Source organism: Schistocerca serialis, chromosome 6 (genome assembly GCF_023864345.2).
Source record: "Schistocerca serialis cubense isolate TAMUIC-IGC-003099 chromosome 6, iqSchSeri2.2, whole genome shotgun sequence".
NCBI lineage: Eukaryota > Metazoa > Arthropoda > Insecta > Orthoptera > Acrididae > Schistocerca > Schistocerca serialis.
This window is the reverse complement of record NC_064643.1, coordinates 351,145,889-351,153,731: the sequence shown is the minus strand read 5'-3', so window position 1 is coordinate 351,153,731 and position 7,843 is coordinate 351,145,889. Positions and strand designations below refer to the sequence as shown.

The window sequence follows — 7,843 nt, the reverse complement described above, 5'->3', positions numbered from 1 at the left end:
AAGGTATTTGCAAATACACATTCATATTTCCTAAATGTATCTTTTAGTTTATGACAGTCGTTATTTACTACTTTCTTTCCACAATTTCCGACTATATCCAAGTCCTCACAGCTGATTCTGCAGTTTAAATCTCCAAATGATTTTGTCTTGATATGGTTCGATATCTTTCCAAGATTTCCAAATCAACTAAGTTTTTGCCAAGTACATTGTCATGTAATGGATGTATCCCTACTATCGTAGTAGGCTGTCCATAGACCATGAGGTTCACCTTTAAAAATCGGTCACTTATATCTTCTACCCTGCCACATACTTCGTATACTTCGATTTAATCAGCATTAAATCCCATTTCTCCTCTGAAATGTTTTAGTAGACCACTCCAAAAATGGATCTGTTCATTTAGTATTTGTTCTCCAGTTCCTTTTTTGTTTCTTTCGCTGAGTATAATGACACAGAGATCCATCCCTGGAATTTCAGTGATTGATTTTGTTTTATTCGTAAACCTTGGATAGTCCATTTAACTGTAGCAAAGCTTTGTATCCGTAGCAGTTATCGTTTGCCTGTGGATCGTACAAAATCGGATGCTCGTAGTAATTTCTTTCTGGAGCCTGAAACAATTTCCTTGGAATGGGGCGCGAACACATGGCCACAACCCCCAGCGCAAAGCCTTAGATATGTAATTTGCCTCAGCCTCTGACAAACCAATGTCGCGGACTGCAAGCCAACAGGCAAACAAGAATACTTTATTAGTCAAACCCCAGCTGTCTCCGCTCCTCAAGCCATTATTGGGAACGACTGGTTCCACATTGCTCCAGCAGTCGTCGTGATCTTCACCACAACTCTGGAAAGGGAACATAGAACTACCAGTCTTTTGAAAAGGTGCTATCCTCCTCTCTTCTTTTTTTTCAGTTGTCCATGATAGACGGTGCTTTCTACTGATTTGATACGACTCGCTATTTCTGCCGTGTCTTAAGTAGCATTGAGCCAATCCTCCTGGAATATTCGCTGTATGTGCGGCGGTTTACCTGTGGTGTCTCTAACTAGTAATCAAAATGTCTTCTAAGCCAGGTTGGAATAAAAATCGTCATAAACGGCGGACAAAGAAAAAAAGAAATGATCGTAAGGCATTGCTCGCCGGACAAAGAAAAAAAAGAAATGATCGTAAGGCATTGCTCGCCGGGAGGTCCCATCGCGGGAAGTTCGGCCACCCAGTGCGACTTATTTCCGTCGAAGCCACATTGTGCGTCTCTCGTGCCGGTGATGGGAATGAAATGATGACGACAACACAAAATCCAGTCCACGAACGGAGAAAATCCCCAACCCCGCCGGGAATCGAACCCAGGCCCGCTGCATGGAAGGCAAGCATGTTACCAGTTTTTTTTAAATTTTTGTCGTGAATCACAGTGGAGCAGCGATTAGCAGTCTAACAACACTTTATTTCATAGTCACAGAACATACAATACTACATGTCAAAGATACACTGTCCTAAGAGTAACAAACAGTCTCTCACTTGCCAGAAGTTCATCACTCTGTGACAATTGTTTTTGATCCCGGTGGTAGTGCAATTCTGGGCCAATCCGCGACAGAGGTGGAGCAAGACCCTAGCACTCCGTGATGAACCAAAACTGAGTTTAATATTCTGGTCCTGCGATGGAGGACGTATCAGATATTAAGCTGATAAGAACAGATGATACACTTTGATCTAGGCCAAAATGCCGAGAAGCGATGTTAGCTAAGCAGGCGGACGGCTGCCAAAGACTTCCGGCCTGAGACGTCACCACCGTTCTGCCAACGGTCATGTCAAAAAAGGTGGAGGAGCTCTGTTGTCCTTGGTGTGGGAAACTGACCCTAACGGCAGAAGAAGCAGCAATGTTTAACGGCACGAGGATTCAGAAGGCACGGGAATCCTCTGCATAAAGACATGCAAACTGTATCCACGGGACATGTGGCCTCATGACGAACTTTCCGTTGGCAAACCATTATGGACTAGTCCCTGATTCGGATCCCCAAGAGGGGACAGCGAAATGGGAGCCGATCATGACCAGAAGATTCAGTTATCCACGAGAAAGGTAACGTGTTACAAATCGGGACACGGAATTCCAAAGAGGTGGGGAACATAGAAAATCAGAAAAGGGAAATGGTAAGGATCAATATAGATGTAGTGGGGTTGGTGAAGTAAACACAAAGAAGTCAAGGACTTCTGGTCAGACGAGAATAGGGAAATGTCAACAGTAGCAGAGAAGGCTTTAAAAGGAGAAGAATTTGTTATGAACAGAAAGGTAGCTCAGATAGTGAGCTGTTGCGACCAGTTCAGTGACAGGGTTATTCTCATCACAGTCAACAGCAAACAGACACCGACAGCAATAGTTAAGGTACACATGCCCACATCGCAAGCAGAAAATGAAGAAGAAAGTGTATGGGGATATTGAATGGGTAAATCAGTACATAATGATAGATGAAAATGTGATAGGCATACAGGACTGGAATGCGGTTGCAGGGGAAGGAATAGAAAAAAAAAACGTTACAGGAGAATATCGGCTTGATACTAGGAATGAAAGAGGAGAAAGAGTGATTGTGCAATACATTTCAGCAAGTAATAGCGAACACTGTGTTCAGAAATCACGAGAGGAGGAGGTATACTTTGGAAAGGACCGGAGATACGGAAAGAGTCCCCTTTGGATTACATCACGGTCAGGCAACGATTCCGACATCAGATAGTGGATTGAAAGGCGGACTCAGGAGCAGATATAGATTCAGATTACATTTTATAAATGATGAAGTGTAAGAGACTAGTCAAGAAGAGCTAATGGGCAAGGAAATGCGATCAGGAGACACATTGGTATAAAGAGACACGCTTGAAGCTTTTTGAACAGCTCAGTAGGCAGTTCAGTTGAAGAGGAATGAACATCTCTAAAAACAGCAGCCACCGAAGTTGGAATGAAAAACTTAAGTACAAGGAAGGTAATTGCAAGAACACCTTGGGTAACAGAAGAAATACTCCAGTCTATAGACGAAAGAAGGAAGTACATACATGTACAAGGAAAATCAAGAGCAAAGAATACGAGTCACTTAGGAAGTAAATAAATAGAAAATAAAGGAATGTAAGGGGAAATGGCTGCACAAAAAATGTGAAGAAGTCGAGGAAGAATTCGTTGTCGAAAGGGCTGACTCGACATACAGAAAAGTCAAAGCATGCTTCGGTGAAATTTGCTGTAAAAGCAAGGCGGTTAGTGTAAGAGTGCGATGGGAAATCCATTGCTAAATTCAGAGGAGAGAGTGGATACATAGAAAGAGTAAGATCAGATTAGATTAGATTAGATTAATACTTGTTCCATAGATCATGAATACGACACTTCGTAATGATGTGTAACGTGTCAGGTTAATAAAAGATGTCTGTACAAGATATTACATTACACAAAATATTGCTTGACACTAATGTTTAGGTTTTTTCCCCCTTTATTTATATCTAAAAATTCAGCCAATGAGTAGAAGGAGTTGTCATCTAGAAATTCTTTTAATTTATTTTTAAATGTTAGTTGGCTATCTGTCAGGATTTTGATGCTGTTTGACAGGTGACCAAAGACTTTTGTGGCAGCATAATTTATCCCTTTCTGTGCCAAAGTCAGATTTAACCCTGCATAGTGAAGATCATCCTTTCTCCTGGTGTTATAGCTATGCACACTGCTATTACTTTTGAACTGGGTTGTATTATTAACAACAAATTTCATAAGTGAATATATACAGGGTGAGTCACCTAACATTACCGCTGGATATATTTCGTAAACCACATCAAATACTGACGAATCGATTCCACAGACCGAACGTGAGGAGAGGGGCTAGTGTAATTGGTTAATACAAACCATAAAAAAATGCACGGAAGTATGTTTTTTAACACAAACCTACGTTTTTTTTAAATGGAAACCCCTTGGTTTTGTTAGCACATCTGAACATATAAGCAAATGCGTAATCATTGCCGTTTGTTGCATTGTAAAATGTTAATTACATCCGGGGATATTGTAACCTGAAGTTGACGCTTGAGTTCCCATCCTCCGCTGTTCGATCGTGTGTATCAGAGAGCACCGAATTACGTAGGGCTCCAAAGGGAACGGTGATGGACCTTAGGTACAGAAGAGACTGGAACAGCACATTACGTCCACATGCTAACACCTTTTTATTGGTCTTTTTCGCTGGCGCATATGTACATTACCATGAGGGGTGAGGTACACGTTCGACGGGCGTTTCATAGGACATGGAGGACGCATAAATTGGCCAACGCGTTCTACTGATCATACACCTCTGGACTTCTTTCTGTGGGGTATGTTAAAGGAGAATGTGTACCGTGATGTGCCTACAACCCCAGAGGATAGGAAACAACGTATTGTGGCAGCCTGCGGCGGCAATACACCAGAAGTACTACGGCGTGTACGACATTCATTACGCCAGAGATTGCAATTGTGTGCAGCAAATGATGGTCACCACATTGAATATCTATTGTCGGGACACACTCTATTCCACTCCGTAATTAAAAACGGAAACCACGTGTGTACGTGTACCTTACCCCTCATGGAAATGTACATGTGCGTCAGTGAAAAATTCCAATAAAAAGGTGTTAGCATGTGGACGTAATGTGCTGTTCCAGTCTCTTCTGTACCTAAGGTCCATCACCGTTCCCTTTGGAGCCCTACGTAATTCGGTGCTCTCTAATACACACGATCGAACAGCGAAGGAGTGGTACTCAAGCGTCAACTGCAGGTTACAATATCTCCGGATGTAATTAACATTTTACAATGCAACAAACGGCAGTGATTACGTATTTGTTTATATGTTCAGATGTGCTAACAAAACTAACGGGGTTCCATTTAAAAAAACGTAGGGTTGTGTTAAAGAACATACTTCCGCGCATTTTTTTGTGGTTTGTATTAACCAATTACACTAGCCCCTCTCCTCACGTTCGGTCTGTGGAATCGATTCGTCAGTATTTGATGTGGTTTAAGAAATATATCCAGCGGTAACGTTAGGTGACTCACCCTGTATACTGTGAAGTTACTGTGAGGATCCCCAGATCCTTAAATAGATGTCTACAGGATGACCGTGGGTGGGCTCCAGCAATTATTCTGATTACACGTTTGTGAGCAATGAATACTTTTCTACTAAACGATGAATTACCCCAGAATATGAAGCCATACGAAAGCAGTGAATGAAAGTAGGCATAGTAAGCTAATTTACTGAGATTCTTATCAGCAAAATTTTCAATAACCCTAATAGCATCCGTAGCTCAACTCAGACGTTTCAGCAGACCATCAATGTGTTGCTTCCAGTTTAACCTCTCATCAATGGACACACCTAAAAATTTTGAAAATTCTACATTATCTACAGACTTCTGCTCAAAGTCTATAATTATTACTGGAGTTGTGCCATTTACTGTACAGAACTGTATATACTGTGATTTATCAAAATTTAAAGAGAGTCCATTAGCTGAGAACCACTTAATTATTTTGTGAAAACATCATTTTCAATTACATCACTTAGTTCTTGGTTTTTGGATGTTATTACTATACTTGTATCATCAGCAAAAAGAACTAACTTTGCATGTTCATTAAAGTGGAATGGTAAGTCATTAATGTATATCAAGAACAGTGAAGGACCTAAGACTGAACCCTGTGGGACCCCATACTTGATGCCCCCCCAGTTTGAGGAATCAGCTGTTGTTTTAACACTACACGAACCACTTATTTCAACTTTCTGAATTCTTCCATTTATGTATGAATTAAACCATTTGTGCACTGCCCCCCCTCAAACCATAATGATTTAGCTTATCTAAAATAATTCCATGATTTACACAATCAAAGACATTTGAGAGATCACAAAAAATTCCAATGGGTGATGTCCGGTTATGCAGAGCATTTAATATTTGATCAGTGAAAGTGTATATAGCATTTTCTGTTGAAAAGCCTTTCTGAAAAGGCTTTCTGAAAAGCCTTTCTGAAAACCAAACTGACATTTTGTTAGTACTTTATTTTTACAAATATGGGAGGCTGAAGCCTCGATGAGGGGGAGGACCTGTTTTGTGACGTGACAGGAGACATGAGTCGATAAGAAAGAGATAGGGGATCCAGTATTAGAATCAAAATAAAAGAATGCTTTGAGAGACTTAAAATTAAATAAGGCAGAAAGGGCTGACAAAAGTCCATAGGAATTCCTAAAATCATAGGTGACTGTGACAACAAAACAACTATTCATGTTGGTGAGTAGAATGTATGAGACTGACGGTGTACCTTCAGACTTTCGGAAAAATATTTTGCACACTACCCCAACGACAGCAAAAGAGGAATGGAAAAGATAACTGAAGAAGTGTTAGATGGTGATCGAAGAAGTGTTAGATGGTGATCACTTTGACTTTAGGAAAAGTAAAGACAGAGAGGCATTTCTGACGTTGGGGTTTATTACGGAAGCAAAACTGAAGGAAAATCGAAACACGTTCGTAGTATTTGTAGACCTGGAAAAAGCTTTCGACAGTGTAAAATCGTGCAAAATGTACGAAATTCTGAGTCAAGTAGGGTTTAGCTATAGGAAGAGACTGATAATATACAGAGTGTACAAGAAACAAGAGGGAACCATAAGCGTGGAAGACCAATGACGACGTGCCCGATTAAAAAGATTGTAAAACAGAGTTGTAGTTTTTCGCCCTGCTGTTCAATCTATACGTGGTAGAAGCAATGACTTAATTTAATATATAAGGATATCAATGATACGATTCGTTCTTTACATTGCTATCCAAAGTGAAAGCTAATAGAATTACAGGATATACTGAATGTAATGAACGATCTAATGAGTACAGTACAAGGGCTGAGAGTAAATCAAAGACAGGCGGAAGTAATGAAAAGCAGCAGAAATCAGTACAGCGAGAAACGTAACTTCAGAACTGGGGTTCACAAAGTAGAAAAGTTAAGGAATTTTTTACTTAAGCAGCAAAATAACCTGTGACGGAAGAGCAAGGAGGACATAAACAGCAGACTAACATTGTCAAAAATGGTATTGACGGCCGAGACAAGTCTCCTAATGTCAAGCATAGGTCTTAATGTGGGGAAGAAATTTCTGAGAATGTATGATTGAAGCACAGCATTGTATAGTAGTGAGACACGGGCTGTGGGAAAGCCAGAAGAAAAGAGAAAGAAACATTTGAGATATGGTGTAACAGAAGGACGTTGGAAATTAGATACACTGGTGAGGAAAGGAAATTAATGAAAACATTGACAAGATAGAGGGATAGGATGACAGCACGTATCTTAGAGACCAGTGAATAATTTTCGTGACACTAGAGGGGGCTGTAGAATGTATGAACTGTAGAGGAAGACAAAGAATGGAAAACATCCAACAAACTAAGGACATAGGACCCAATGCTACTCCGAGACGAAAAGGTTGGCACAGTACTTCGCATGTGCAGCTTCTGCAATGCTGTTCAGTAAACCTATCCATACTGCTTGCTATCTCAGCTTTTCATCGCGTCTTTTCCACCTTCAAGATGCTTCTTTCTTTATCTGTGCGAAATCATATTACTTTTCATAGTCAGGGAACAGAATAACACTGATACCTGCAAGAAAACAATGCCATAAAAATTAGACTCCAACAATTATCACTTCACTGTGTCGCCGATACACTAGTATCTGTAGAGCCGCATTATGACATCCAACTAATCTACACATATCTTAATGCCGTTTCTTTAATATTACGTCCGAATGTAATGACTCTAAGTGGCATAGCATCCTTAAGGAACTGTCACATTCATTACAACGGTCAACAATGTTATGTGACTCACGTTGATTGACATACCGCACTTTAGATTGCT

At 40.5% G+C, this 7,843-nt stretch overlaps 1 non-coding gene across 1 annotated transcript; it reads right to left on the bottom strand.

Annotated features, from left to right (window-relative positions):
* Positions 1-1,534: 1,534 nt before the first annotated feature.
* On the bottom strand, positions 1,535-1,724 carry LOC126485585 (U2 spliceosomal RNA). Its single transcript, XR_007588032.1, has one exon. It is a non-coding gene; the product is annotated as a U2 spliceosomal RNA (small nuclear RNA).
* Between the last annotated feature and the right edge of the window lie 6,119 nt (positions 1,725-7,843).